General features: G+C 50.1%; 1 long non-coding RNA gene across 1 annotated transcript; it reads left to right on the top strand.

Moving 5' to 3' along the window:
- The first annotated feature begins 1,410 nt into the window (after window positions 1-1,410).
- On the top strand, window positions 1,411-20,167 carry LOC108538615 (uncharacterized). The gene is made up of 3 exons (XR_001888134.1): window positions 1,411-1,674; window positions 10,036-10,234; window positions 17,237-20,167. It is a non-coding gene; the product is annotated as an uncharacterized LOC108538615 (long non-coding RNA).
- Window positions 20,168-27,595: the final 7,428 nt, after the last annotated feature.

Raw genomic sequence — 27,595 nt, 5'->3', positions numbered from 1 at the left:
TCCAACACAAGTCACAGCCACGTGGCCTGGGCTCACCTAGCTCCATCTTAAAGGTGAGGAGCCCCAGTCCCTGAGCTCTTGCCAACCTGTCCAAGACCACACGGTGGTTCTGGAAGAGGAGGAGCAGGTAGCCTGGGATGTGCCTAGGGACTTTCTGAAGACTCAACCATACCAATTATGACCTCCCCCTGCTCCTCCTTACAATATCCCTCTTCATTCCTTATGGAGAAGTGTGGGCTCCATAGAATGAACTGGCAAGTGTGCACGATGTGGACGGCTCTGAGCAGCTGCCACCACCTGGGGTAACATGGGCAAGGTAGAGGACACAGTCTCCAGCCAGGCCCCTATCACCAGCTGCCTGGCCTGGTACAAGCTATGTTACTTCTCCCTGCCTCGGTTTCTTTGTCTGCACAGCGAGGATAATAACAGTGCTTACCTCTTAGGGTTACCATGGGGTTTAAAGAAGGAAATGCAGAGAAAGTGCTTAGGACAGTGCTGGCCTTGTAGGAAAGACTCACAAATATTCATTGTTTCATTGAAGAGAGCAAGAAGTGCGCTTGTTACATCCAATAGTGTGGGATGGAGGAATGATGTACAGGCAGACACTCTCTTGGAGGACCTGCTAGTGTCTTACTTCCTCTGCACATGGATGGCGACACAGAGGAGGAAGTCTCAAGTTCACTTGTTTTTCATTTCAAAGCGTCTCATGTCATTTAACAGCCCTGCACTCACACTCGCCCGGAAGCGAGAGCTTGGTTCTCCCTGCAGCAGCATCCTCACCAATGGGTATCTTCAGCCCTGCTGAGGAATCTGGGCCTGCTCCTTGCGTCCCTCACCTTCCTCTGCAGCCCACATGAATTAGCCTGCCTGCCTGCTTAGGGACTGGTCCCTGCAGTGTGGCTCCTGGGGCCCCAGCTTCACTCCTTCAAGGGCCAGGATGTTGAAGAATGGGGAAAAGGACCCCTATGCTAGCCTGCCCTGTGTGGCCCAAGGACCCTTGCCAAGACCAGGTGGGGGTCAAAGTGCAGAAAAAGAAGGATGTCCATTTCAGAAGAAACCGTCGTGGGAATGGCAGGATGGCTCCAGCGTCGGCAGCTCCCCTGGGGCCCCACCCCAGTAGCTCTTGGCAGCAGTCACACAGCTCTCGCATCCAACCTCCGCCACATGGAAGCAGGCCTCGCTTCCCCCAGCTTTGCTTCTCTGCCCTGCAGGGCTCCTTTCCTGTCCCAGGGAGCTCTACTTTCCAAGCAGTTCTGTGGCCAACAGCTGGAGTCTTATTTTAGGGACGAGCTGGCAGCCCAGCATTTGTACTGAATGTTCCGGGTCGGCGTGGCCCGCGCCTGGTGCACCAGTGGGAACCCCATAAGGCTGGGCGTGGGGGAGCGAATTGCTTCTGAGGTTTGCTGACATTCTGTTTGGCTGCCTGAAATGCTTTCTCTTCATTCAAAGAGCAGCTGCTGGTCTCCGCCTCTCTGTCTTTCCTTCCTCCTCCCAGTGGCTTCCCTGTTCCTGCTATCCTGGCTTTCCTGGCTTTTTTGATCCTCATCCTGGCTCTGGGGGGAAGGAGGATGGGTCTGGAGCACCTGTGGGACCCAAGCCTGGGCCCACCACAACAGAAGATGCAGCTTCCCAGCCCCAAGAGCCCAAGATTGGAGGCCCTGAGCAGAAGCTGGGGTAGGTGAAGTGGGCGCTCAGTCTGGGTGTTATCTGGGGAGGAGCTTGGGTCTCGGACACACTGGTAAGATGCGCTCCACTCGATCCTCATCATAACCAAGGGCCCATTGGTGGACTTTTGCTTCTGGTGGCCTCAGGGCCCCTGTCTTCTGGCTACTGCCATCTGTGGCGGATGAGGGATGTCTGACTTCCCCTCTCTGGGCTGTTGGCGAGAGTGGGGGCAGTGGGAGAACACACCTATCAGGCAGTCGCACCCCTGCACAGAGGAGCAGAGACTGTGCCTCAGCCCCAGATTCCTGCCCAATCATCACGAATGGGTATTTTCAGCCCTGCTGAGGAATCTGGGCCTGCTCCTTGCCTCCCTCACCACATCACAGACAGACACGTTCCTAGCTGGCTGTGTGCCGTCCCTGCCACCTCGGGCTCCTGGGAGGCACCAAAGGCCCATTGGGGGTCCCTGAAATGGCGGCACCCACCACAGTCAGCTGCCATCATGCAAGGCACCGAATCTGCTGTCCTGGTGGATGGGATCCCCTTTCTGCCTTTCCTGTTCAGTCTCCCGGGTCCCATGCCCTCTCTGTGAGGCCATGGCAGGATATGTTGTGGGCAGCTGGATTTCCGGCCCTCTCTGATAGAGTCAGAGGGGTTGCCTTTGACCAGCAGGAAAGGGATTTGAAGGCAGATGCAAGTGGGCCCTGCCCAACTCAGACTGAGGAGGAAGTTTCTGCAGCTGCGGAAGGAGAAGCAATGAATAGCCACTGTCTAGACCCTCCCCCATGACTCCACCCCCAAGGTGCTCCAGACAGGCCTGAGAGTCCCCTCTTCGGTCCTAGCCACACCACTCCCGGTGTGAGCCAGGCAGGCAGCCCAGCCCTCTCCAGCCCCGGCTCCTGGTGGCAGGAGGTGCCTTCCTGGCTATAGCAGGAAGACTCTCCAGGTTATATGGCTGTATCCCTGTGCCAGGACTTGGGGTAGGGGTACACTCTGCTCTGGCCCCCCCAGGAAGTGAGTTCCAAAGGAGTCAAGCTTTTGGAGGAGAACTTGGTGGCTGTGCTTTTGATCTGGCATTGCAGGAGCATAAGCCCTGGTCAACTTGTACGAAAAAGCCAGACCCACTGTCACCATCTCACAGGCTGTGTCGCGTGCTCTGGTGGTGAGGGCCTGTTTCCCAGCCCTCCTCCCTAGCAGAGGGCTGCTCAGGGCAGAGCTCCGGAGATACTATGGGTTCCTTTGGGGTGGGAGAGCCTGTGGCCAGGTCAGCGAGGAGAACAGAGCAGGAGCATGAGGGTGGGCTGGAGAGGAGCTGTTTGTCCCGCCTCCCTGACCCCAAGGAGGGCACAGTCCACAGGCTATTTTAGGGAGCAAGAACTGGCCAGTCAGAATGTGCCTGAGCCTCTCCCCAAGACAGCAGAACCATCAAAGGGGAACATCTTTGTCTTGGGGGAGCCACGTGGAATTTTATCTAGAACAGATTGTGAACAGGAGCGCCTGTCAATTTACATTTATCAGGACTTGGTTCTTTTCCCTGCCAGACTTCCCCTGCAAATCTTGTGGTGGGGTGGGGATCAGAGAGCAGAGGGCTTATCTTGACTTTCACGATCTTAGTGTTAATGATAGTTACCCAGGTTGGAGGTTTTTAGCCCCTTTCTTGGCCCTAGACCCAATGGCTCCGTCCATGATATTTTTCAAAGTCTAGTGAAGCAGCAGAGAGAGGAGTGAGAGGGAGGAGAAGAGAGAGACAGGACTCTGTTGGCAGATGCCCTGCTGTCTTCCAAGACCCTATATAGGTTTCTGTGGAGTTCTTGCAGCTGAAAGCTGAGTCCTTTGCCTGGGGCAAGGGTGGCGTGGGTTCTTGGCCATCACACTCCTGGAACCCTGAATCTTACTGTTCCACAGTCGCTGACCAGCCAGGCCTAGGACCTCAGAGCTGCTTGTGGGCCCATGGAAAGTCACACTTGCTTCCAGTCGGCGCTGGGCCTGCTGCCATTTTGCAGCTTCTGCCCTGCACATTTTTAGGTCTCTAAAACTCTCACAGTTAATTTTTTCTCTTCCTTTAGTGGCACCCAGAAGGGCACCCAGCATTATGCATCAGCTGTTTGACCCAGCTGGATGTGGGATGGCGGCCGTTTGGTGGGTCCTGGGAGGAGTTCAGGTCAGGTCAGGATTTATCATTGTTATTGATGCTACGGATAACAGCCTTGCCCTGAAGGCTTTCACAGAGTTTATCTCCTTTCTTGTTACTCTGATAGGGCTGGGATTGTCCACCACCTGCTCAGTGAGGGCTAACATTGAGTATCCAGCAAGAGTGCTGTATTAAATCATATCTTGGCCAGGCACTATGGCTCATGCTTGTAATTCCAGCATTTTGGGAAGCTGAGGTGGGAGGTTCCCATGAGCTCAGTTTAAGACCAGCCTGGGCAACATAGTGGGACCGTGCCTCTACAAAAAAAAAAAAAAAAAAAAAAAAATAGCCAGGCGTGGTGGCACATGCCTGTAGTTCATCTACTCAAAAGGCTGAGGTGGGAGAATCGTTTGAGCCACAGAAAGCCGAGACTGCCGTGAGCCGTGATTGTGCTACCGTACTCCAGCCCAGGTGATAGAGTAAGACTGTGTTTCCAAACGAAAAGCAAAATCTCCCACTTGGTGGAGACCTCTCAGAGTGCTGGGGAAGGGGCTCCGGAGTCCACAGCCTCTGTTCTCCTCACCCCTCCCTCACTTCCTGGCTGTGTGGGTTTAGCTAGATCAAATTATCTCAGGGTTAGTTTTAGAAGCCAAGGTTTGCATGCTAGGCCCTAAAAAAGATTGCATTTTCAAAAGGTAGTCACATCAACCTAAAAACTCTTTCATCAGCTTTTCTTGCAGTATGGCTTGACACCCCTCCACTGGGAGGTGAGCTCTCTGTCCCCTTCCCTAAGACCTGCTTCCCTCAGTAGACTCTGATGGAGGTCACCTTATGTGACTTGAAGCTGTGTCATAATAGGTGATACAGATCACAGACGGCGCCTGGCCCGCACTCTCTTGGTTTGCTCACTCTGTGGGAAACCAGCTGACATATTGCAAGGACACTCAAGCAGCCCTGAGGAATGGCCGACACCCAGGATGAGGGACCACAGCCCAGCCCTCAGGGGATTCCAGCCAGAAATGCCTGAGTGAGCCAAGACCCACAGAAACCATAGAGACGATAAGCCATTGTTGTTGTCTTCAGCCACTGAATTTTTTTTTGTTTTGTTTTTTTACTTAGTATGATGCCCTGAACAGGTCCATGGCAATAAGAAGAAATCATTATTGCCTTACTGGATTTTAGATTACAGGCAGACAGAAACTTGCTAGCTCAATTGCCTAGCCTCACGCTTTAATTTATGAATAAAATTTCTGTTGTGCCCATTGACCATTTAGGTATCAACTTCTAAGGGTTTTTTCTTGTTTTGTTTTGTTTTGTTTTCTTCTGAGACCAAGTCTTGCTCTGTCACCCAGGCTGGAGTGCAGTGGCTTCATCATAGCTCACTGCAACCTCCACCTCCTGGGTTCAAGCAGTTCTCCTGCGTCAGCCTCCCGAGTAGCTGGGATTACAGACGGCACTGCCACGTCTGGTTAATTTTTGTATTTTTAGTAGAGATGGGGTTTCACCATGTTGGCCAGGCTGAACTTCTAAGGTTTTTGAATGTGGCTCTCCTGGCTCTGATATAATTGGAAGTAAAATGGAGACAAAAAACATGGCTCTTCACCTACTGCTCAGTATACCTGGGCACCTGGACTTCTTGTTTATTTCTTTCCCCTTCTAACCAGAAAGCTCTGTAAATAAGAAGAAGGGGACCGAGACCCACAGGGTTGCCTGGACATTTGGAAAATAATTTTAAATATTTACACTTGATCTATAGGAGATTACACATTTGCTATGGAGAGCTTCCATTAATAAATGATTAGGTTCACTAGACTAAAAAACAATAATTCTCTGCTGAGAAAGTATTTTATATTTCTACTTTAAACTTTGCTCTGCTCTGGTTAAATGTGTTAGAAAGGAACACTTATGTTTGTTAAAGGAAATTGTCAGAAGAAAACGAAGGGGTTGAAAAGGAAGGATGTTCTTGGATTTGGAGTTCCAACAAAAGAATGTAAGTGCTAGATGCAAACTTCCAGTTGCTTGCACATCTCTGGGCAGAAAGGAGTTTGGTGCTAAGTGCAGGTGGAAAAGGGACTTCTATTTCCTGATTGGGGTGACTTGACCATGGTGAGTGTGTGTTCATCCATAGTACCAGAGCGTGTGTTCACTCTTTATCCTCTTCCTCATGGGCACCACACTTCCAGCTTCTGCTGAAGGCCATCGTGGCTCTGGGATGGAGTCCTGCACAGGGGATGTGGGTGGATGTGGCAGCTTTTTAAATTATCTGTGTCTCCTTTGCGTTCTCTCCTCTCATTTGCTGGACAAAGAGGGCCTGGAGACCTCCAAGGCCAGGGTGGTGATAGGGCCACTGAGGAGGGAAAGCCTGAGTCCCTAAAGGTTTGTGTGGAGTACTATTTCCCCCAACCTATGGTAGACTGGGACAAAGGGATAAACAAACTTATAGCTTATTAGGTCACTGAGAGTTAAGAGTCATTTTCATAGGTGTTAACTCATCTTGGCTAATATACCTACAAACACCTTGGGGACAGGGACACTTGTTAGTGCTCCTTGTCTTTGCAGAGTCTAGCTGGTAACGGGCACAAGGATGTTTACGGAATGAATAAGTGAGAGATAAATGTATTTTTACTTAGGGCAGCATGGTGCTCTGCTTTTCTTTCCTTTTGTTTTCACAAGATGATGGAAGAAGAAAGTGCTGAGGTCAAACATTGCTATGGTCTGATGGTGTGCCCCCTAAAATTTATATGATGAAATTCTAACCCCCAAAGTGATGGTGTTAGGAGGTAGGGCATTTCGGAAGTGATGAAGTCATGGGGGATGACACCCTTATGCATGGGATTAGTGCCCTTGTGAAAGAGGCCACAGCACTGCCTTCCCCACTCTACCATGTGAAGACACAGTGAGAAGTCATGGTCTATGAGGAAAGGGCCTTCACCAGTCACTGAATCTATCAGTGCCTTGCTGTGGGACTTCCCAGCCTCCAGAACTGTGAGAAATACATTTCTATTGTTTAAGAATCACCTAGTTGATGGTATTTTGTAATAGCAGCCTAAATGGACTGATACAGCACTCTAAATAGAAAACACGGAAACTTCCTAGCTCTTAGCTTCTTCTTACTCGTTTACAGAAGAATAAAGTCATCAAGAGTTATTGATGCCAGCACTGCCCTGGAGGGACCAAGAGAACAGGAACTTGTTTTCCTTGTGTTTACCTTTCTTCAAATCTATCCTGTAGATGCATCTGATGGTCAGAGTGGTATCATCTTAACAGTTATGCCTAATTGTTTTCATAAATAGTCATATTTAGTAGGAAAAGAATAACTGAGTCAGAAAGTTTTATATAATAATGTCCTTTAGTTGACTGTGTTCTTGGAAACTCTGGTTGTTCAGAATTGCAGACAAAAATCCTATCACACCGGGAAAGAGCCTAGGTCAAAACGAAATTCCACATTAGTGTTAAATTTGCAAACTTGAGGTGAACACAAGCATATTGTGTTAGTCTATTCTCACATTACTAATAAAGACATACCCAAGACTGGGTAATTTATAAAGGAAAGTGGTTTAATTAACTCACAGTTCCACATGGTTGGAGAGGCCTCACAATCATGGCAGAAAGTGAGTGAGGAGCAAAGTCATGTCTTACATAGCAGCAGGCAAGAAAGCATGTGCAGGGAAACTCCCCTTAATAAAACCATCAGATCTCAGGAGACTTATTCACTGTCACAAGAATAGCGCGGGAAAGACGTGCCTCCATGATTTAATTACCTCCCATGATTCAATGTCCCTCTCATGACACTTGGGAATTATGGGAGCTACAATTCATGATGAGATTTGGGTGGGGACACAGTCAAACCATATCACATATCATTGAATATTTTGTGTGTATATTTCCAAAAAGGTACTGAATTGTCCCTCTCCCATGCATAAAAATGTAACTCCAGGTACTTTCACCTCCAGCCTGCATGAGCCTGCTCAGAATCAGACAACCCACGAACATCCTCCATCTTCAACTCCACACGTCACAGGTGGCTTTCATGGACAGCCAACAACCACCATGCTTTACTGAAAAAATATAGGAAGAGAAACATGCAAAATGCCGCATGGTACGCGAGGACTGGAATATGTTTTTAGAAACTCGTGTGTTTCTTATTAGAACATACCAAGTAGATTTTCGACTCCTTAAATAACTTTATTATGGATCTTCATGTCAAAGAGGGAGTTTTAAACAGAGACATTGATAGGCTCAATTACTTCCATAGGTTATTACATTTTCCTTCATTGCAGACCTGGCTATGTGCTGTGGTCAACACATTTGTACCTGCCTACCCTTGGATGGATTTTACTACATTTAGTGGCTACAAACACCCAATTTTCATGAGTAGATTACAAGGCTCTTTGAAAAATAGGGCTAAAATCCCCTATGGATGGAGTCCAAAAGCATGCATGTGTATTTATTTTGAACTACCAGAACAATCTTGGTCATGTCCTTCTATCTGTTCAGTGTACAGGCTTCGACTTAAAGTTTTTATTGCACAAACACTATGCTGTGGATGTTTGAGTCTGCAAAGGACAGAGCGGAAGCCCAGCTGTAGCAAGCTGCATTTTCATTCTGAATGTCTCGGAGATTAGAATTTAATGTAGTTCACAGGAGTTAAGGTTTTCTTCCAAATCCTTTGACATGTTGTGGATTGTGGATTCCAAGTTTATGATCGTGTTTATTAGCGCCTTCCGCATTTGTGGGGCAGATTTGCCTGTGGGGGAATGCGTTACCCTTTCTGGTGGATAGACTTGTTTTTCTGAGGTTTGGGAGGCGGGGGTAGTGGTGATGATGCTAGGGAGGTTGTGTTGTCCCAACTTTTCCTCCTCCCTGTCTCCTCCCAAGATGTGGGAGTCATAAAACCTGAGTTAAACTGAGCAAAAATGCAAAACCTCACGGCCTAGGCAAGATGCCTCAGAGCAAAGGTCCTGAGACGTCATTGGGGTGCGCACCCACAGGGACTGATTTCAGGGACACGTGTGGTGGGTTGTGGCTTTAAAACATAGCCTGAATTCTGTGATACTCCTCCAGTTGAGAGATGGGGTCCCCCTCTCCAAGCCCTTCACGGTTGGTAACCCCATGACTCCACAGCAGCCAAGCACAGGAAGAGTGGGCTGAGGCCCGGCTTGGTCCATGGCTCTCGTGACTCTGACCTGGAATCATCTCCTTGGTTAAAGCCTTGTCCTGTTGGGAGGCTGAGGCTTCTCTCTGTCATTAGGGGTATAAACATCAGGTGGCCAGTTCTCAGGTGAGGGAAGGAAGAGACATAGGAAGTCAGGAGGAGAGGACACTGAGTAGAGAGCCGCCCACCCCAGACCCAGCCAAGCATCCCCACCTAGGACTCCTTCTGTCTGTGCTTGTGGACAACACAGCCAGACGGAGTTGCAAACCCCACAGTGTTTTCTTTTCCTGGGTGGCTCAGCTCCTGGAAGCTCATCCGTCTCTTGTGTAGGGAGGTGGTCTGACAAATGCCTTTTGCTTGGGAATTTGTGACTCTGTGTTTGCGATGCGAGCCTGGGGCCACTGCTGCTGTTGCAGGCTGGGAAACATGGAGTGGCTGCACGGTTGGGGGCTTTGGAGTTTCCTCTAAGGAAAAGGAGGCACCGAGTTCAGGGCTCTGGGTGGCCTCCAGCTCAGTGTCTGTTTTCATGGGATATGGTAACACGGAGAGCAAGGCTGTCTGTTTGGAAGAAGCGAGCAAACTGTCCTCACACGTGAGAGAAACCAGGAGACTCAACTCCAGTCACGGGGAAGTGACCTATCATAGCCCTGAGTCTGAGAAGGCGTCTAGTCGGGGACACACCAAGGCAGAACTTGGGTGTGAGGCCAGAGCAGGATGGATCGTCCTCTGCAAATACAGGGTTGGGAACAGAACTCTTGCTGGTTGAGACTCCCTGATAGAAGTATCCGGGAGGCCCCACTTTCCATCGCTGGGCCCCCCTTGTCTGTGCTGTGGGTCCTTCATGCTGTACCTTTGTGAGTGCGGTTGCTGGTGTGAAACTCTGTCTGGGTAGTGGAGTGGGGCTGCGGAAAGCTGGAGGGATAGTTTTGGGAGAGTCAGCACTGGGGGGCTACTTTCCTTGCTGTGTGGGACCCAGTGCCCGCAGCCATCTCCTTGAAGCAAACTTTTAACAAAGTTCTTTGTATGGTGAGCTAATCACTCCTTCCAAAATGAGTCTGGCTGGATGTTTCCCTTCTCTGTCTAGGAACGGAGGAGCACGTGTTCCTGCTGCACTACCCACATGTTACAAAAAAAAAAAAAACAAACAAACAAACGTCGAGCTGAGTTCGTGACACTTACACCCATGTGCTTAGGGCAAAGGTCCGGATGCCTGCCCTTGTCTTTGAAGTAGGTACACAGCACGATGGACTGAGGAGTGGGTGGACAGATTTGAGAGAAAGCAGGTATGGCAAAATGTTCATGATGCATGCACACCGTGGGGTTGAGGGTGCAATTCTTTCCACTTTTCTAGAGATTAGAAATGTTCACAGTGAAACACTGGGTGATCTCAGAGTGATGAGGCCCCTTAGGGTCACCCACTCATGTCTCTATTCTGCATTGATCGCACTGTCAGAGCACAGTACTGGAGATGGGATATCTGCCCTTTGGTAGTGCATGTATTCTTGGGAAGGGTACCCTGTGGTGGAGGACAGGCTGCCTCCTGCAGGCCAGTCAGCAGCCCTGGCCCCCAGGCACTGACTCCTGGGAGAAGCCCTCAGTCACTGAGACAAGGCCAGACAGGGCAGATGAGGCAGTACCACCCCAGGTCGACAAGCACTAGTCTAGGCCTGGAAGGCCCAGGGAGGACAGCCTGCCCTGGGGAGGGTACACAGCATGGGAGTGGCCGCTGCAACCTAGAGCCTGGGAGCCTGAGTCCCTGGTTGGACTCTTTGTTCATTCTCTTTCTTCTTATAAAACCAAATGGTGCTTGAGCCAGTCGTTTAGGGAACGGTAGCAGTTCTCTGCTCTGGGTGCCACTGAATGTACTGAAAATCACCATGATAGTGCTTTCTCTTCAAGTTCATGAAACTATGGGGGAGGCGGGGCAGTGCGTGTTTGGAGTTGTTTTTCCAGGAACCGTGACAGGTCCTGCTGATTCACACACAACAGAGAAGTATCTGATAGGGCTGCCAGGTTTATGGATGCAGCCTGTGACCTTGAAACGATGTTTTTAAATCTAAAGTTACTGATCTAAGTAGTATTAAACCTGAGACTCCACCTGTTCCTAGCTGGAGCTCACAATTAAAGTCAGTCAACCAGATTTACCATTTGTGGTTAAGTCACTGTCAATGCCACACACTCATTGGGGGAGTGGGGGTTGCACTGTGACTGCTCCAGTGGCCGAGGGGACCTCATTCTTTCCAATGTCAAGCCTGTGTTTCTGTGGGAACCCAGCCATCCCTCCCCTACAGTAAGACCCAGCCCAACTCACGGGACATTCAGCTACTTTCCACTGAGAGATATTTTTTCTTTGGGGAGATTTCTTGCCTCGTTTTGGATCAAGCTTTTATTTTAAATTAATGGTGAGCTCTAAGCATCGTGGAGATCAATGCAGGAAGCTCCCCCCTTTGTTCTTGATATTTTACATGTACACAAAGCAATGGAAGGTGAACCCTGCCTGGGCTCAGAATGACTGTAGAGATATGGCAGTGATTTTGCTGTGGCTGAGGGTGACCGTGGGGCACACCTGTTTCCCAAGTTACTGCCTCAGTTTACCTGAAGTGATTTTAATTTGGCTCTGGGTTTACTCATTTAGAAGCACTAAGGAAAGGTTTGCTGCAATTTCTGGTTAAAATTGGCCCATCAATCATGTGTGTTTTTCTGCATTCCCTCTGAATCATCACAAAATTATAGTAAATGAATAGGAAAAGATATCAATCCAAAGGGGTGTGGATACCAGCAGATCAGGCATGTCAACACAATTTTGGAAAACGGAAAATACATGGCTTAGCTTAGTTAATACCTGTGTATTTAGTTAATACACAGGTATTAACTAAAACCTATGTACTAGCAAGTTTGTGCATGTGTGTGTGTGTATGTGTGTGTGTGAGAGAGGTACTAGTATAACAAAAAAGAAAACTTACGGTTGTTCCAGTTACTGTTGGTGCACAACAAACTAACCCAAATGAGAGTACACAAAGGTCATTTTGTCATCCCCACAGATTCTGTGGGTCAGGGATTCAGACAGAGCAGAGCAAGGCTACCTTATGTCTGATCCACTGTGTCAGGAGCCCTGGCTGGGAATACTCAAAAGCTGGACTCAGCTGGAGCTGTCAAGGGAGCACCTCCACGTGGCCTCTTATGTGGCAGGGCTTCCTCACAGCATGGTGGCTAAGTGCACAGTGGGCACATTCCAAGTCTCTAGGTGACAGCTGCTTGGCCTTTTCTGACTTAGTTGCAGATGTCACATTGCCCTTCTTTTAACCATAATCAATTGTTTGAAGCAGTCACAAGCCTGCCAGATTGAAGGGTCCGTAGACCCCTACCTCTCAACAGGAGAGTAGCAGAGAACTGTGGAACCATGTTTTACAACTGCAACAATGGTCACACAGAACCCCAGGAGACTTGCAATCAGAAGCACCAAAGGCCGGGATGTGGCACAGCCATGCTGCAGAAGGCAGGAAAGTTACTCCTTGGAGACACTGACCAGGGAGGCTCTGAACTTGGAGATTCCGGTCAGAGTTGAGGACACAGAACCCAGATGGAGAACAGATGAATTAAGTGAAAACTTGCTTTCTGAATAGTCAGACCCCTCCCACTCAGCCCTCCATTCAGTTTTGGGAACGTTGCCACCAGGATTATGCCCGTTACCCAGAATGTCAAAGGATTCTTCTTTGGTGAAACTGAGAAACCAAAGAAAAATGACCTATTAATTGACATAAGACCACCAGGCACCCACCTGATAAACCTACAGTGAAGTGATCCTATGACAAGCTCCACTTATCCGCACTGAGCTTCCTGCCAGCCGACTGGGGCCTTAATTAGTGAAAGAGATGGCCCTAGACACCTGAGCAGCTGGGAAAAACCTCTGTTGGGAAGACACAAACACACAAACAAACGAAACAGCAACAAACAGAAAAATGGAACTCAGGGAAAGAAGTACAATACATTAGAAAAACAAAGACAACTCAAAGACAATGCAAGAAATAGCCAATGGTGAGATGTTAAAAAGAGAACTTTTAGGGTATGTGAAAGAGCTCTTAGAAAATAAAAAAAAATGTGGCAGAAGTAAAAAACTCAATATGAGTTTGGGAAACAGTGTTGAGGAAATCTTCCAGAAAATGGAACAGAAAACCAAAGAGACATACAAGAAGAAAATTCAAGGACTAATCAAGGAGATACATCTGACAAAAGAGGAGTTCCAGAAATAGAAAACAGAGAGAGAGGAAATCATTACAGACATTTACCAAAATGAAAGGAGGGGAATATTTTAGGCTGGAAGAACCATGAAGTGCTTAGCACAATGGTGGACAAAAAACCCCCCACATCAATGCATATCATCATGAAACTCAGGACACCAGGGATAATGAGAAGATATTAAAGGCATGTTGTGGAGGAGTGGGAAAAAAGAAGGAAGGGAGAGAGAGAGAGAGAGAGAGACTGAGAGACACCGAGAGAGAATAGATCCTATGCAAAGGGTTTAAGATGAACTTGACCTCAGACTCCTGCTCAACAGCCATGGGAATCGAACACCAGTGGAAGGATGCCTTCCACACCCTGAGGGGAAATGACATGCATCCTAGAATTTCATACTCAGACAAACTTTCAGTAAGGTGCAAAGCTCAATGAGTGAATTTGCTGCTAGAAAATTTGACTGATTGCTTATGAAAGTGTCCACATTTTCCTTGGTTTAGATTCACACAGAATCTTTCAGAAGATTCTGAAAGCTCTGCAGCCTCATCTGGTATGGTGTTTATTCCAAATTTACAGGTACCTTCCTGACATGCTTTTCCCTTCAAGTGGCTCCCATGTCTGTTTTCCTTTATGGTCAAACTTCTCAAAAACATAGTATACATCAGTGCTTCTAACTTTTTTGGACCTTTTTTTTTTGGACACAGTCTAGCACTGTGGCCCGGGCTGGAGTGCAATGGCAGGATCTTGGCTCACTGCAACCTCCGCCTCCTGGGTTCAAGCAATTCTTCTGCCTCAGCCTCCAGGGTAGCTGGGACTACTGGCATGTGCCACCACGCCCAGCTAATTTTTGTAATTTTAGTAGAGATGGTGTTTCACCAGGCTGGTTTGAACTCCTGACCTTGTGATCTGCCCCCCTCGGCCTCCCAAAGTGCTGGGATTACAGGCGTGAGCCACTGTGCCTGGTGGATCGCTCTTAAGAATTGATAAAAGTGACAGAACATCTTTTAGAAATGAAAAAGGAATGTATGCATACATATGTGAGATTTTCCAGTTAACCTGGAAGGTCCACAGGTACACGGGCCACCTGTTCTTTCTCTTCTCACACCCAGTTTTTACATGCACTGTCTTATTCCATTTTATTAACTACCTTCTTCGTATTTTTTCTTTTGTATTACAAAAGTAATATAATGCAGAAAAAATAAAATCAAAGAGAAAGTCCCAATTTATCCCTGTCTTACTGGATTATTCTCCCTCAGGTGTCCTCAGGTGTTAATCAGGTCCCTGATTTATCCTCCAGGTATTTTTAAATTATGTGTGTGTATCTGTGTGTGTGTTGGGGGGGGTTCATGTATACATACAAAATAACTGCTTATAATCTATCTTATAGTCACATAGTGTGTTTTAAATAAAACCCATATTTAGAATCACAATATAAATATCCCGCTACAGGTTGAGTATCCCTTATATGAAATGCTTGGGACCAGAAGTATTTCAGATTTTGAATTCTTTTGGATTTTGGAATATTGTCATTATACTCAGTGGTTGAGCATTCCTAATCTGAAAATCCAAAATCCAAAATGCTCCAGTGAGCATTTCCTTTGAGCATCATGTCAGCACTCAAAAAGTTTTGGATTTTGGAGCACTTTGGATTCTCAGATTTAGGATGCTCAATCAGTATTTGGTTCCTTATGTGATAAATTATGGACGTCCTCCATGTTAACACATAGAGATTTTTTTTTCCCACTGATTTTGTCAGTTCCGTTATATTCCTTAGAATGAGTCCTCTTTTATTAACTTCACGCCTTTTTGGTGGCTATTTAAGTTTTTGAACTTTTTTTGCTTATACAGAGTGCTGCAATGAAATATACATAAATATAGAAAGAAATCAGTAGAAATATATACATATATATTTACATCACCAGCAATATGTTTGTAGAATAGATTCTTAGAAGTAGAATTGGTAGGTATGTATTTTAAATGTTCTGTCGTTGTTGCCAAGCTCCAACAACATTGTACGAATGTACACTTCCACCAACAGAGTACTGGAAGGCCTCTTTCCTCATGCCTTCTCCAATGCTGGATGCTAGCAATATTTTAAAAATATCGAGGATGGGTCGAAAGTAGTACAGTCGTTCAAAGTTGCTTTAATCCTCATACATTTAACCCAACTTAATTCAACCCAAATGAATGCTAACTCTTACAGTAGACAGACTCCATGATCGAATGAGCTAACACGATCAGGTTGTATTTTCTAGCTTACTCTGTCTAAAGCCCGCCCTTGGACTCAGGGCGGCTGATGCAGGGAAGGGAGGGGCACAGGAGTCCACGCACCCAGTCTGCCTCAGCTCTGCCGGGGTTCTTGTCACCTGATGCCCTGTCTCCTTCGCCAGACTGGTGGGTCTGTCCCCTGCCAGGGAAGTTGAGAAACTCTTGCTGTCACCAAAGTTTGTCTTTGTTTTGCAAAGTTTTGCAAAGTTTGGCAATGTTTGGCAAAGTTTTGCTTTGCCAGTGTTTTTATTGGTTTGTCTTTTTCTTTTACTAATTTGTAAAGGCTTTTGATGTATGACGGACCATAACCCTTAGTTTTGTCATGGGGGGCTTAAATATTTCCTCCCACTTTATTGTTTGTTTTAAAACTCTGTGTTCTCTTTCGCCCTACACACATGTTTCGGCTTTATGTGTTTCCAGGTAGCAATATTCTGAGAGCTTCTGGATTTTCATGTTTTGCTTAGGGGGGTTGTCCTGTGCCAAGGTTATGACATCTCCTTCCACATGTTTCTATTAAGTTGATAGTTTTTACAGCGTATTGATATATTTAACCCAACTGGCATCTGTTTTCATGTACATTGTGAGGGTGTGGGAGTTTCGGGGCAGCTCTCTTCACCCTGCTGAATCCCTTGTCACTAGGACACTGCTGGCCTCTGAGGGACCGGATCCCAGGGTTGTGTTTCCTGCTCCCTTGCCTTGCCTGTGAGGCCGCTGGCTGCGATGCCCGCTCCTTTCTCGCAGTTCCTTCCTGGGCTTCAACAGAGGCCCCCGACCCTGATTTCCATCCTTCTGCTGCAACTGCTCCTTCCAAGATCCTCCTTGGCTCCCCGCTTGCTTCATTACCCTTCCTCTAGCCTAGCTGGAGAGCCCTCCCCAGGAGCCCCAGAGCTGGTTTCATGCCTCTGTCTCCTGTCAGCCACTGTGGTCTGTATGCCACTGGCTAGCCCCCTGCAGGTGCCCGCACACCTCCCCTCTCTGGACACCTGCCTCTTTCTCGTCCCCTCACCGACAGACCCTAGGCACTTCTGTCTTCCCCTCTCATCACGACAGGTCCCCTCCACTCTGGCCGTATGGCTGACCCAGCCGATCGCTCCTCTCAGCCTAGACCTTGTTTCCAGTGACCTTCCAGCTTCCTCCTACTCAAGGACTCCTGCTCCAGACCATGGAGCTGCCTGTGCCTCCGGCATCCTGACACCCCATAGCTCCGTGGCTTTGCAGGGGCCATGTCTTCTGTGCAGAACTCTTCCTCCAGCTCCCTTCCTGGCAAATGCCTGTTTCCTTGCAGCCCAGTTTAATCTACACCCTCTGCAATATCCCCTGACCTGCCAAGTGACTGGGTCTTCCTCTCTGCCACTTCACAATCCGGCAGAGCCTGCGCACGCCGAGCTTGGCCTGAGGCTCTGGCGTGCCAACTCACTGTCAGTTGTCGATGAGACCTTGAGCTCCCGGGGGCCAGAGCCCCAGTCCTCCCGCCCTCGGCTCCCAGTGCCTGGTGCCTCGCAGTGGCGGGGCCCTGATGAGAATAAAGCTGTGAAACAAATGGTCTTGGAAGGCGAGGAGGGCAGGGGCTGTCCCTGTATAGGTCAGGTGGGCCTTGGCAGCAAGAGTAAGTAGCCAGCCACCCCACGCACTGCTGTGGGAGCTCAGGCCTGCACTGCCCTGTCTGTCCATTCAGCTGCAGCGTCACAACAGGGAGGGTCCACGGCTGGGAGCCTGCCCAGTTTACTCGAAACTTCTTTTTAAAAGCACACATTTTGTTCTTCACATTCCAATGCCTCACCCAGCCCTCGTAGAACTACCCTGCTGTGCACAAGGCCCCCAACACCCCTCAGAGGGAGTGATGACTGCGAAGACGTCTTGGAACTGGGATCTCCCGCGGGGTCAGGCGGGCCCTGCCTGTGCGGGCACACACACCACTGGATGCATTTCCCTAAAGCCCCTGGAGTGAAAGCGATGCTGCCCTCCACTGCCTTCAGCAAGAGGCTTTCCAGGCCCTGAGTGTGGAGTCATCCGGAGGGCTGGCTGCTGCGTCCAAGCACACACTCTGACCTGGCTGGAGCTCAGGTCCGGTCACAGGCTGGGTCACATTGGCCTTTCGTCGTCTCAGCACGGAGTGACTGAGGAGGACCAGCTGCTTTTCAGCCTCAGAAGTTGGCTAGCAGTGGGGTGCAGACCCTGCCCCTGATGAGGAGAGTTTAGCTGTCCCTTCTCTGTCAGTCCATGTACGTGACATGCAGTCCTCTCCCCACCGGACTTCCTTTAAACCTGGGTTGGCAAAGCATCAATATGTAAGTCGCCACCACTTCCTTCCTCTTGGGCAGCCACCATGAACTCACCACAGGCTGTGTCTGAACATAGCCTCAGAATCCTTCTGAGGTTCTCCACTGGAGGAGAACCACCATGTGAAATGAGCACTGCAGACCGTGCGTGCTGCCGGGGCAGTGATGAGACACCTCTGAAGGTGCCTGTAGTAGCTCGAGGGAAAACCCTGACCATGTCCACAGTGATCATCACAGATGGTTGGCAACAGGGTCAGGGGCACCGTGGGGTTCTAGTTCAACCCTCTTATTTGGAGGATGGCATGGTTTGGATCTGTCTCTCCACCCAAATCCCTTTGTAATCCCCAATATTGAAGGTGGGACCTGGTAGGAGGGACTGGATCATGGGGATGCTTCTTGTGATAGTGCTTCTTGGTGCTGCTCTTGTGACAGTGAGTGCTCACGAGATCTGGTTGTTTAAAACTGTGTAACCCCTGCCCCCACCCTTGCTTCCTCCTGCTCGCTTGCCCCTTGCCTTCCGCCATGACTGAAAGCTTCCTGCCTCCCCATGCTTCTGGTGCAGCCTGTGGAACCATGAACAAATTCAACCTCCCTTTATCAATTACCTAGTCTCGGGTATTTCCTTATAGCTGTGTGAGAATGAATTAATACAGAGGATGAGGACACAGAAGCACAGAGAAGGTGAGTGACACCCCATCCATGTCCAGCACAGCATTCCAAGGCATGCCTTGTGGGCCACTGGGCCCTGTGGAGTGGTGGGGAGCACATGCGCAGCTTGAGGACACCGCATTCTGGGGCTCCCTCTGAGGGATTGTGTATGTGGCTGATGTTACAGGTTCTAACAAGCATGGCTGTGAGGAGCTGATTTTGCTCACAGCACGTGGCGCACTATGCATGTGATCATATGCATTCCCCGTGTGGTCCTCCAGCCTCCAGGGAGAAGCCCACACTGGGGAGGCTGTGCCTGCTTCTACCTGAAAACACTGAGGCTGGCTCAAGTGTGCACAGTCGGTGGTGCAAGCAGGAGCAGGGCCAGCTGTTCTCTTTATTTCCATCAGAACCGGAGTTGTAGAGTATCAGTCACTGGCTCCGTCACCCATAGGGCTGACAACGCATTTCTGCTGTCAGAATCTCACACTCTTGGGACCAAGCTGAGCGAGATCAGGTTTCCAGGCATCCACGTGTGGTTCCTATAATGAAGACAGACGATCTCCTTGAGTGGAAAGCAGTTTTCCATCACTGGCATCCCAGAAACAGTACCTGGGATCTATTAAAGCCTCAGTAGGTATTCATTGAAATTTTAAAAAATCAGTTAAATGCTTGTCTTTGCTAATAATGCCTCTTTGTCCAAGCACATTAACCCAAGCATGAGTCCTGCATGTATTGAGGTGTGTGTGAAAGTGCATTTGCACACCGATATGACACTACTGTCAAAACCAGGTAGTGTTGCTTTGACCAGGTTGCATGCACCAGGATGCAGCACAGAGAGCCCACGACCGTGCCGTGTCACTGCTGTGACTGGTTGGTGCTGCAGGAGACATGGAATGAGCTCATAGAGGGGAGTGAAAGTGAAACAGAGACTCAGGTCCTGGTACTGTTGCTGCATACACACCACCCCCATGTAGACACTGAGAACAACCATCACTTTATTGTATCACCTAATTGTGTGGATCAGGAATTTGAACAGTTGTTCCCTGCCCCACAGAACTGACGGAGGTTACTTGTGATACCACATCTGGCACATGGGTTGTTCGGGGAAGTCCAAGACAGATTCACTCCCATGCTGGGGCCTCTATGGGGGTGGCCAAGAGGCTGAGCTTGGCAGGGGCCATTGACCAGAGCACCCACACGTGTCTCTATCTCAATTGTGTTGGGGTCTGTGGACTTTCTCCCAGAGGGAGAAGGTTGCAAGAGAGGAGGTAGAAGCTGCCAGGCTTCTGTGAGTGAGCCTCCAATATGCGTCTCTCCTGGTACGTCCCCTGGAAAAGTCAATGGAGCTAGCCCAGATTCATGGGACTGGGAACTGGCTCCACTTCTCCATGAGAGCAGGAGCAGAGGCTTTGCAGCCACCCTTCATCTGTACAGACTGACGGGCCCTGAGATGAATGCAGTGTGCCGTGGAGAAGGGAGAACCAGCCTTTCCCGCTGAGGAGGCAGGGTTGAGCCTATGTGCTTGCTTCTCTGCCAGACCCCTCCGCATTGCTCTGTGGCCTCTCTGCCAACGCCATGGCCCTCGAGGCTGGCCCTTAGCAACAACATCTTCCTCTCCCTTGCTCCTCACCCTTGCCCCTAGGCCATGCCTCCTGTACTGCCCTTGTGCACACCTCCCTTCATGAGTCCCTCTTCTGTCAACCCTGTGCCCGTGCCATCTGTTTTCAACATGGGCCTGACCCCAAAGGCATGTTCAAAAAGAATTAATCATATTTTTACAATAAAAAATGACAAACAATACATGATCAATTTGTAATAAAATGATACATGCTAAAAGGTAACTTGGAAGATTTTCCTTCTTTGGAGTGTCTGAGGGGTTATCAAGGCTCTTCTGGAACTGACAATATGCAGAAGTGTTTGCTCCACCTCACTTATGCAGAAGTGTTTGCTCCACCTCACTTATGCAGAAGTGTTTGCTCCACCTTACAGATACCAGGACCGGGAGAACCCCTGATCTCCAGCAGGAGATCACACGTCTGCCCTGCTGCCCAGGTAGCGTGAGGCACTCTGCTCGGCTTGTCTCCTGGGTGCATTGGGCACCCTCCATCCACCTTGGGAGGCATGGCATGGGGTGTGGCCTGCAGGCGGTAGCTTCTGCATCAGACAGTCCACATGTGAGACGCGCTCCCCCCCATCTCGAGATGCCTGCTATCTGCAGAAAGCGATTCCACTGGGCAGCCCCCAGAAGAGGAGACTTTCAGCATACTGTTGGTGGTTAATAAATGCCAGCTCCCCTCTGTGATCCTGTTGCTTCAGGAGGGTGGGTGAGAGGGTCCAGGCTTACGGGGCTTGCCCTCATATTTTCTTGAAGAAAAACACAAAATTCTGAGTCCTATTTTGGGTGTGAGTGGTGAGGGTGGTGAGGCTGAGTGCACGCTGCATTTGGGGAGGGTTTGAGGTGCCCGGGTTCCTTCACGCCTACATTCAGAAGGCAGCACTGATGCTTCTGATTTGGTCCTCACTGCAGCCTGCCAGCAGGGTCATGTGGCTGTGAGCACCTCAAGTGTACAGTGAGGAAATGGAGACGGGGGTGTTATGTCTTGTACCCAGAGCCCTTGGCTGGCCCAGAAGAGGACAAGGCCGGTCTGGAGCTCCAGTGAACCCCAGGCCAGGCTGTGCCCACTGAGCTCCTCACTGAGACCCTGATGGATGCAGAGATGTGGGATAGGGGAGGCAGGCTGGGGAGTGTCCTGGAATGTGGGGAAACCCAGCGGATGGGAAGATGAACCAAGAAGGAAGGAATGAGCATTCTTTCTTGCAGCTCCTCCTGCTCCTCATGTCTGCAAATGCCCCTCCGGGTTTCTGCTACTGCTGTGACCTTTACACCAGGACGTTCACATGAGCCCATCCCTGCCCCCCACCGCTCACTGAAGCTGGGCCATGCAAGGTGAAGGGCTGACTTGGACCTCCTTAGTCTGCAATACTGAAGTGGGGTGCAGGGGCAGGGGAGGCAAGCCCCGGGACCAGTGGGTCTAATTCAGAGGCATCACGGTGAAGGGAGGGAAGCTAAGGAGGAGGAAAAGTGGCTTCGTAGTGAGAACAGATGCAGAACCACTTCCTTCTAGGGGAAGCGCGGGCTTCCTTCTTGGAAATGAATAAATCGCTTGTATTGACTGGTTCTACTTGAGGGCACCTTCTCTGACAGTGCCCTGACCCAAGGCTGCATGGCCCAGGAGCCGGTGGACCTGGCTGGCCTTGCTGCCTCCATCCATGTCATCCCTATAAGTGTCTCTTCTCTTCAGGCCATGACATTGAAAGGCTTTGGTTCCTCTTCTTAGCAGTTTCTACTTCTCCAAGTATCTGACAAATGAAGGGCCATTGCTCACCCTGGAGGCTGCTCTCCCCTTGACACCACATCCCCAGGCAGCTCCATGTAGAACTCCACTGTGAAAATGCAGCAGAGAAACTTTGGCCTCATGCTATGTCATGCCCCTAACACTGGAAAAGACATCTGAGGTCACGTGAGGCTGTGGGCAAGGAGTTTGTCTGCCCCGACCAGGCAACTCTGGCCTGCAACCCACATGGGACTGACCACTTCCTGAGAACAGGAGCTCCTCGCGGCCATACTCAGGGCTGTTGTCTCTCTCTGCACCAAAAGACTGGGTCCCCGGCATGCCCCTAGGCCTCCTTCAGGTCTTCTGGCCAAATTCAGACTCCCGTTGGCATCAGTGCTGTCACTTCACCATCTATGCCTCTTTCAAACCCTCTGTGTTCCTCAGCAGGGCGGCGTTGGAGGGGTGGGGACGGGGGTTGTGGGGTGCAGTCTCTTTCCTTCCTCTGCATTCTGGGCCCTCCATGTTCTTGAGGTGCTGGGCACAGGAAGGAGAAAGCTGGGTGACCTCCAGAGGGAGAGGGGAGCCCGTGAGTGCCATGTCAGGATGGGAGAAGCAAAGCCTCAAGGACAAGAAGCTGAAGGTGCAGTACTGGAATGCTTTGCAGACTCGCTCCTTGTACCAAGACATGTGTGGCCCCCAGACTCTTTCACGTATTTGATAGGCAACCCTGTCACATGTCCACCAGGGTTTTAGAAAAACCCTGTTGCTTATTCTTGAATGGAATCATCCAACAATGATGGGATATCACTTAGGAAGCATCATGTCTCAGCAAAGTCTTGTGCTCTCTAGAAGGACAATTTTGGGAGCATTAACGCTCTCTCTGCATTGTTTTCTTAACGCTTTCTGTAGTGTTTAGTGATGATATTTGGGAATCAAAGTACATAGCTAATTTGAATTTGCAAGAAGAAAAACTTCTAAAAGGTAATACTTTTCTTCTTTAGCAAGAGGGGCCATACTCTGCCCATGCACCGGGGGAGGGGCAGAAAGAAGGAAGCTGCGGAGCCTGCAGGAGGCTGGCTGATTTCTCACCAGCTGAGCCCTCCCTGGGCAGCTTTGTCCAGGCCTTCATGGCTGTGGAGAACAGATCCTGCATGCCTTTTGTCTTCTGCGAGCATCTGCCACTCCGGTATGGCCACCAAATGTTCTTCTCCGTGGTGCATGCCAGGGAGCTTTGCACACAGCATTCCATAGTTAGCGGGGACTAGGGGACACGCCCCAGGTGGATATGTGACAGGCAGAAGAGTAGTGCAGTGTGCTGTTCAGGGCGAGCATGCAAAGATCAGGCCACCTCTTGGGGAGACGGCCCATAGTGCAGAAAGAAGTTATCTTTCTTTCCGACCATTCTCTTTTTCTCTACACACGAGCCCTGCAATAGGACTCAGTGGCTGCTGCCTTCATTCTGGGCTGGGCCACTCCTGCTCTGGAGGGTGGAACACTGAGATCTAAGGGCCTCTCCCTGTCATGATCCCTGTTTATCCTTCGTTGTGCTAAACACGATGTTTGTCATTACTAAAGGGCTCTTAAAATTGCATCTGCACGTCTGAATAGCCTGCTAATGCAGAGCTGCCCTTTGCATTCAACAGAGGAACCTGCTTCTGCCTGGCTCTAGGACGACGCTTCTTGCTGGGCTCCTGCCAAGTGCAGCTGGGCTGGGCCTGGAGCGACCAATCCACCGATCCACCAATCCGGAGGGCAGCCCAGGAGGAGCGAGATCTTAGTGGAGGGACGCCCTGCCTGTCTGTGGAATGGCTTCCTCCTGGGGGCAACCCCGAGAACAAGAGGGAAAACAGCCTGCCCTCCTCGTCTCCTGCCCTCCTGCAGGCAGCCACCTCCCCAGCTAATTGAAAACAAAAAGGGACGCCGTTGTGAAATTCAGCCCCCAGCGCCATCATCATCTGCGGGCTCAGGGAGCTCCTCACTGTGTTTATTTACAAATCAGCACATGCTGTTTTGGCCACGGCAGCAGACAGTGACCCCAGAGAGGCAGGCCCGGAGCACTACATAAATTGCACAACACAACCGGGTCATCTGTCCCCTTTGCTGAAGATTCCTAAGAAAACAGAGGCAGCTGACTGTGCGAAGAGGCCATCTGGAAGCCACCGTCAGGGCCCGAGGGCTCGGGGAGTGTACGCCAGCCTTGGGGGTGCTATCCGGACACCACCAATGTCACTGCTGCTGCCAGCCTCAGTTTCTCCATCTGCCAAGGGCGCATGGTGGGGGGGTCGGGGGGTCAGCATACAGTGATTAGCAGCCACCTGGGGTACTCTACCGGGCAGGCGTCTGTGCTGTGTCCTATAGTTTCAGCCGCACGTTCTCTCTCATTTTACAGATGGGAGAGCAGCTGGGTGGCTGCCGATTGTCGCCCTGCCCATGGCTGCCCTGGCCTGTAGCCGAGGCTGTGATGAAGGGCAGCAGCGGCTGCTGTTCTGTGCGAGGCAGTTAAGCAAGGTGTCCGGTGGGCTGCATGGTGACTGGGTCAGCCAGGCCCTCCCCTTTGTCTTCCTTCTGCTCGCAGAGCTCAGGGCGCAGTTTCTGGATGGAGGCTGCCGGAGTTGCTTCCTGCTCCCTGCTCCCACACCTTTCTTCAGCTGACCAAGGAGTGACAGCCAGACCCCAGGAATCTGCCCCTGTGTGGCAAAGCACACACTTTCAGTGCCGCAGTTGATGCTTGAGACGTCCAGTGGGAGGTCATTGCTTGGACTAAGACGACAAGTCCAAGCACAAAAGTCCCCCTGAGGTGTCGCCGGGGGTGTTAGGAGTGGGGGATGGGAAGAAGAACAATACTCGGATGGCGTCCTTGAGAAGACTTTTGAAAGGATCTAAGAGGAACTGACCCCTCCACTGCCCCCAGATGCTGCACAAAGAAAATGGGCCCAAGAATCCCCAGAACTGGACTCTGACATTCACACTGTCTCCTTGCTGGTCACCAGCAATTGCTGTGGCTCACCCTCCTGGTGCTTCTGTGGGCCATCTGGGCACCTTGGGGAAGCCCCAGGGATTCCCATCAGCACCTCCTTCTCCCTGAATGTTCTATCCCACTGGCTCCCCAGGGTGGGGCTGGAGGGAAGAGCAGTGGCCGGGCGTTGTCAGGTCCTGCAGGGCTGATGGGAGTGGCTTCTGTGGGTGCCATGGCTCTCCTGTGTGGGTTTCCTGCCCTGGGCTCTGCGTGTGGGCCTTGATGGGCACAGGACTGTTCTTCTACCTCGTGGCACTTGGCCCTGTAGAGATGACAATTTCTGAAACAAGAGCATTTCCTCTGAATTCCAGGGAGGTTGGCTCAAGGGCCAACTTTGCCTTATGCAGGCTGGAGCCTGAATGTTCGCTCTGCTACCTGCTGTGTGACCTTGCAAAAAGTCCTTAAGTTCTCTGGGCCTTACTTTCTTATCAGGATAATATTACAAAAGGCTGCTTGAGAAATGGGATGCTTTCAGAGATAACATAGAATGAAAGCACCGGGCACAGTACAATTCAACAGCTATTAGTTCCTTTCTCCCTTATTGAAGAAGGAAGGCAGATGAAAGCAGTCTTCAGGAATGGCAGCTTGGAGAAGAGGAGAGGGAGTGGAGGCCTAGAAGAGGAGAGGCAGTAGGGGCTATGAGAATCCTCTGACATTGGCTGAGAGCCAGCAGTAAGAAAGAGAAACAAGTTGTCCTTCATGTACCCACTGGCTTCTTCCTTGCACCCTCGGGTGCCGAGCTGAGCTGCAGACACCCAGACCTGATAGCCCCTTCCTCCAGATCTGGCCGTCCAGGTTGGGAGTGACATTTGGCCAATTTCTGATTTTGAAACACAGAAACCAGGAGAGTTGAGTTAAACCAGGTTTACCAATGTGAGTGGCTTATTGACTATAGGTGCCCCTGGCCAGGCCCAGAAGTCCAGGGCTGGAGGGTGTGTGAGCCCCCCGAATGCAGGGCCGGCCCTGGCAGGTGAGCACACAGCTAATGGTAATGGATGTCATCGGAATATGGAGCCAAAGTTTCTGGCAAGAAAACAATGAAAAATGTGCTATCTCTGAATTTTGCTCTAGGACTCAGTTGAATTTTAGTGGTCATGACCAGAGATGAAATTCAACCAGTTGACTGATATTTTTAGAAATGCCTCAGGCTTTGTCATCTCAACACTGGGGAGTGAGTATCCCAGAAATCTTGGGAGTGTGGGTCACAGCACCCGAGCATTAGTCCCGTACACCTTAACATCAGAATCATGGATTCCCAGGTTCACCTTGCAGAGATTCTAGTTGAGTTGGAATCTGTATAAAAATACCTCCCCAGATTTGGAACCACTACCATAGACAATTAAGCAAAGAATGAGGTAAGGCATTCTTTTCTCCAAAATGTAATTTTCTGGGGCCCTGCTAGAGATGTGTCACCTGTCTAAGTCTCTTCTTTGGTGGGGGCTCAGAGTCCTCCTGAGAAGGGCACGAAGGAGAGAGCCTCTGGCCTTTCCCTCTGTCCTTTGCTCTAAAAACACAGCCCTGTTTAACCCGACAGAAGGTGACTTTCTTCTCTGGAGTGCTCCGGGTCACGCTTGGGGACACATGAAGGATACGCCCTCCTTGTCAGGCTCCCATCGCGCACGTTGAACCTGGCTTGTGAACACAGCCGTCCTGGACACTACTAGGAACAAAGTGTTCCCGGCACTGCAGGAGCTCAGCTGCCACCGGGAAAACCTGTTTGACCACTTTAGGTCCAGATGACGGGAGCCAGCCCGGCTCAGGAGAACAGAGCTGGTCCATGAACACCCCACTGCTGCTTCCTCCCTGCTGCTGAGACCTGGGAGGGCCCTGCCCAGCATAGCACACTGGGGTGGCCCTGCAGCAGCATCTAGGCTGCTGTGCCCATCGTGCCTCCCAACCTGAGGGGCTCTCGGCAGCTCTGGGGCCTCCTGCTGTCACGTCACCTAGCCCCTCACCATCACTGTCCTCATTATCTCCTGGATGGGTGTGTCCACACCATTCCTAGTCTCATTTATTTATTTATTTTTGAGACAGGGTCTCACTCCATCACCCAGGCTGCAGTGCAGTGGCACCATCTCGGCTCACTGCAACCTTCACCTCCGGGAGCTCAAGTGATCCTCCCACCTCAGCCTCCTGAGTAGCTGGGACCACAGGTACACACCACGATGACCAGCTAATTTTTTGCATTTTTGGTAGAGATAGGGTTTCTCCATGTTGCCCATGGCTGGTCTTGAATGCCTGAGCTCAAGTGATCTGCCTCCCTCAGCCTCCCAAAGTGCTGGGGTTACAGGTGTGCATCACCACACCTGGCCTCATTAAAAGACTGAGAAAACCAGATCCCAAGAAATTTGCTCACTATTGAGGATAGCTGTCAGCAGACACCAGATTTGGGCATCGAGTTAGCAAGCTCTGGCCATGCGCTTTAGTACTAGCCTAGAAAACATCCCCAGAGTCATTTTTAGAATGAGTTCTTCTTACTTAATCTTATTAAAAGACTTAAATGTGCATCAATAGTTCCCACAAAAGCCTAGTGTTACTGTTTTAAATACTGAGTTCATGAGCCAGTCAAAGACTGGGGCTCTCGCTGGTTCATTAGCTTGTTTCATGTTCGGAAGGAGACCCACCCACGTTTATGTTCAGAACCCGATATTCTGTCTATGTGCTGATCTTAGTTGGGAAGTGGTTTGAACAAGGCCAGAAATGCCAGCATATTTAGTTATGAATCCTGGTTTGCAAAGGTGCTGACTTTGGCTGTCCACAAGATCATTGGCCCCATAGCTTCCCTAACTTTCCCACACAGCTGTGGTCTTCTCTGTGGGACCTAGACGGAGGAACACCCGAGGAGAGGAGCAAGAGTGGGTT

The sequence above is a fragment of the Rhinopithecus bieti genome, unplaced genomic scaffold, assembly GCF_001698545.2.
Source record: "Rhinopithecus bieti isolate Rb0 unplaced genomic scaffold, ASM169854v2 scaffold_16180, whole genome shotgun sequence".
Lineage (NCBI taxonomy): Eukaryota > Metazoa > Chordata > Mammalia > Primates > Cercopithecidae > Rhinopithecus > Rhinopithecus bieti.
This window is presented reverse-complemented; position numbering and strand designations above follow the sequence as displayed.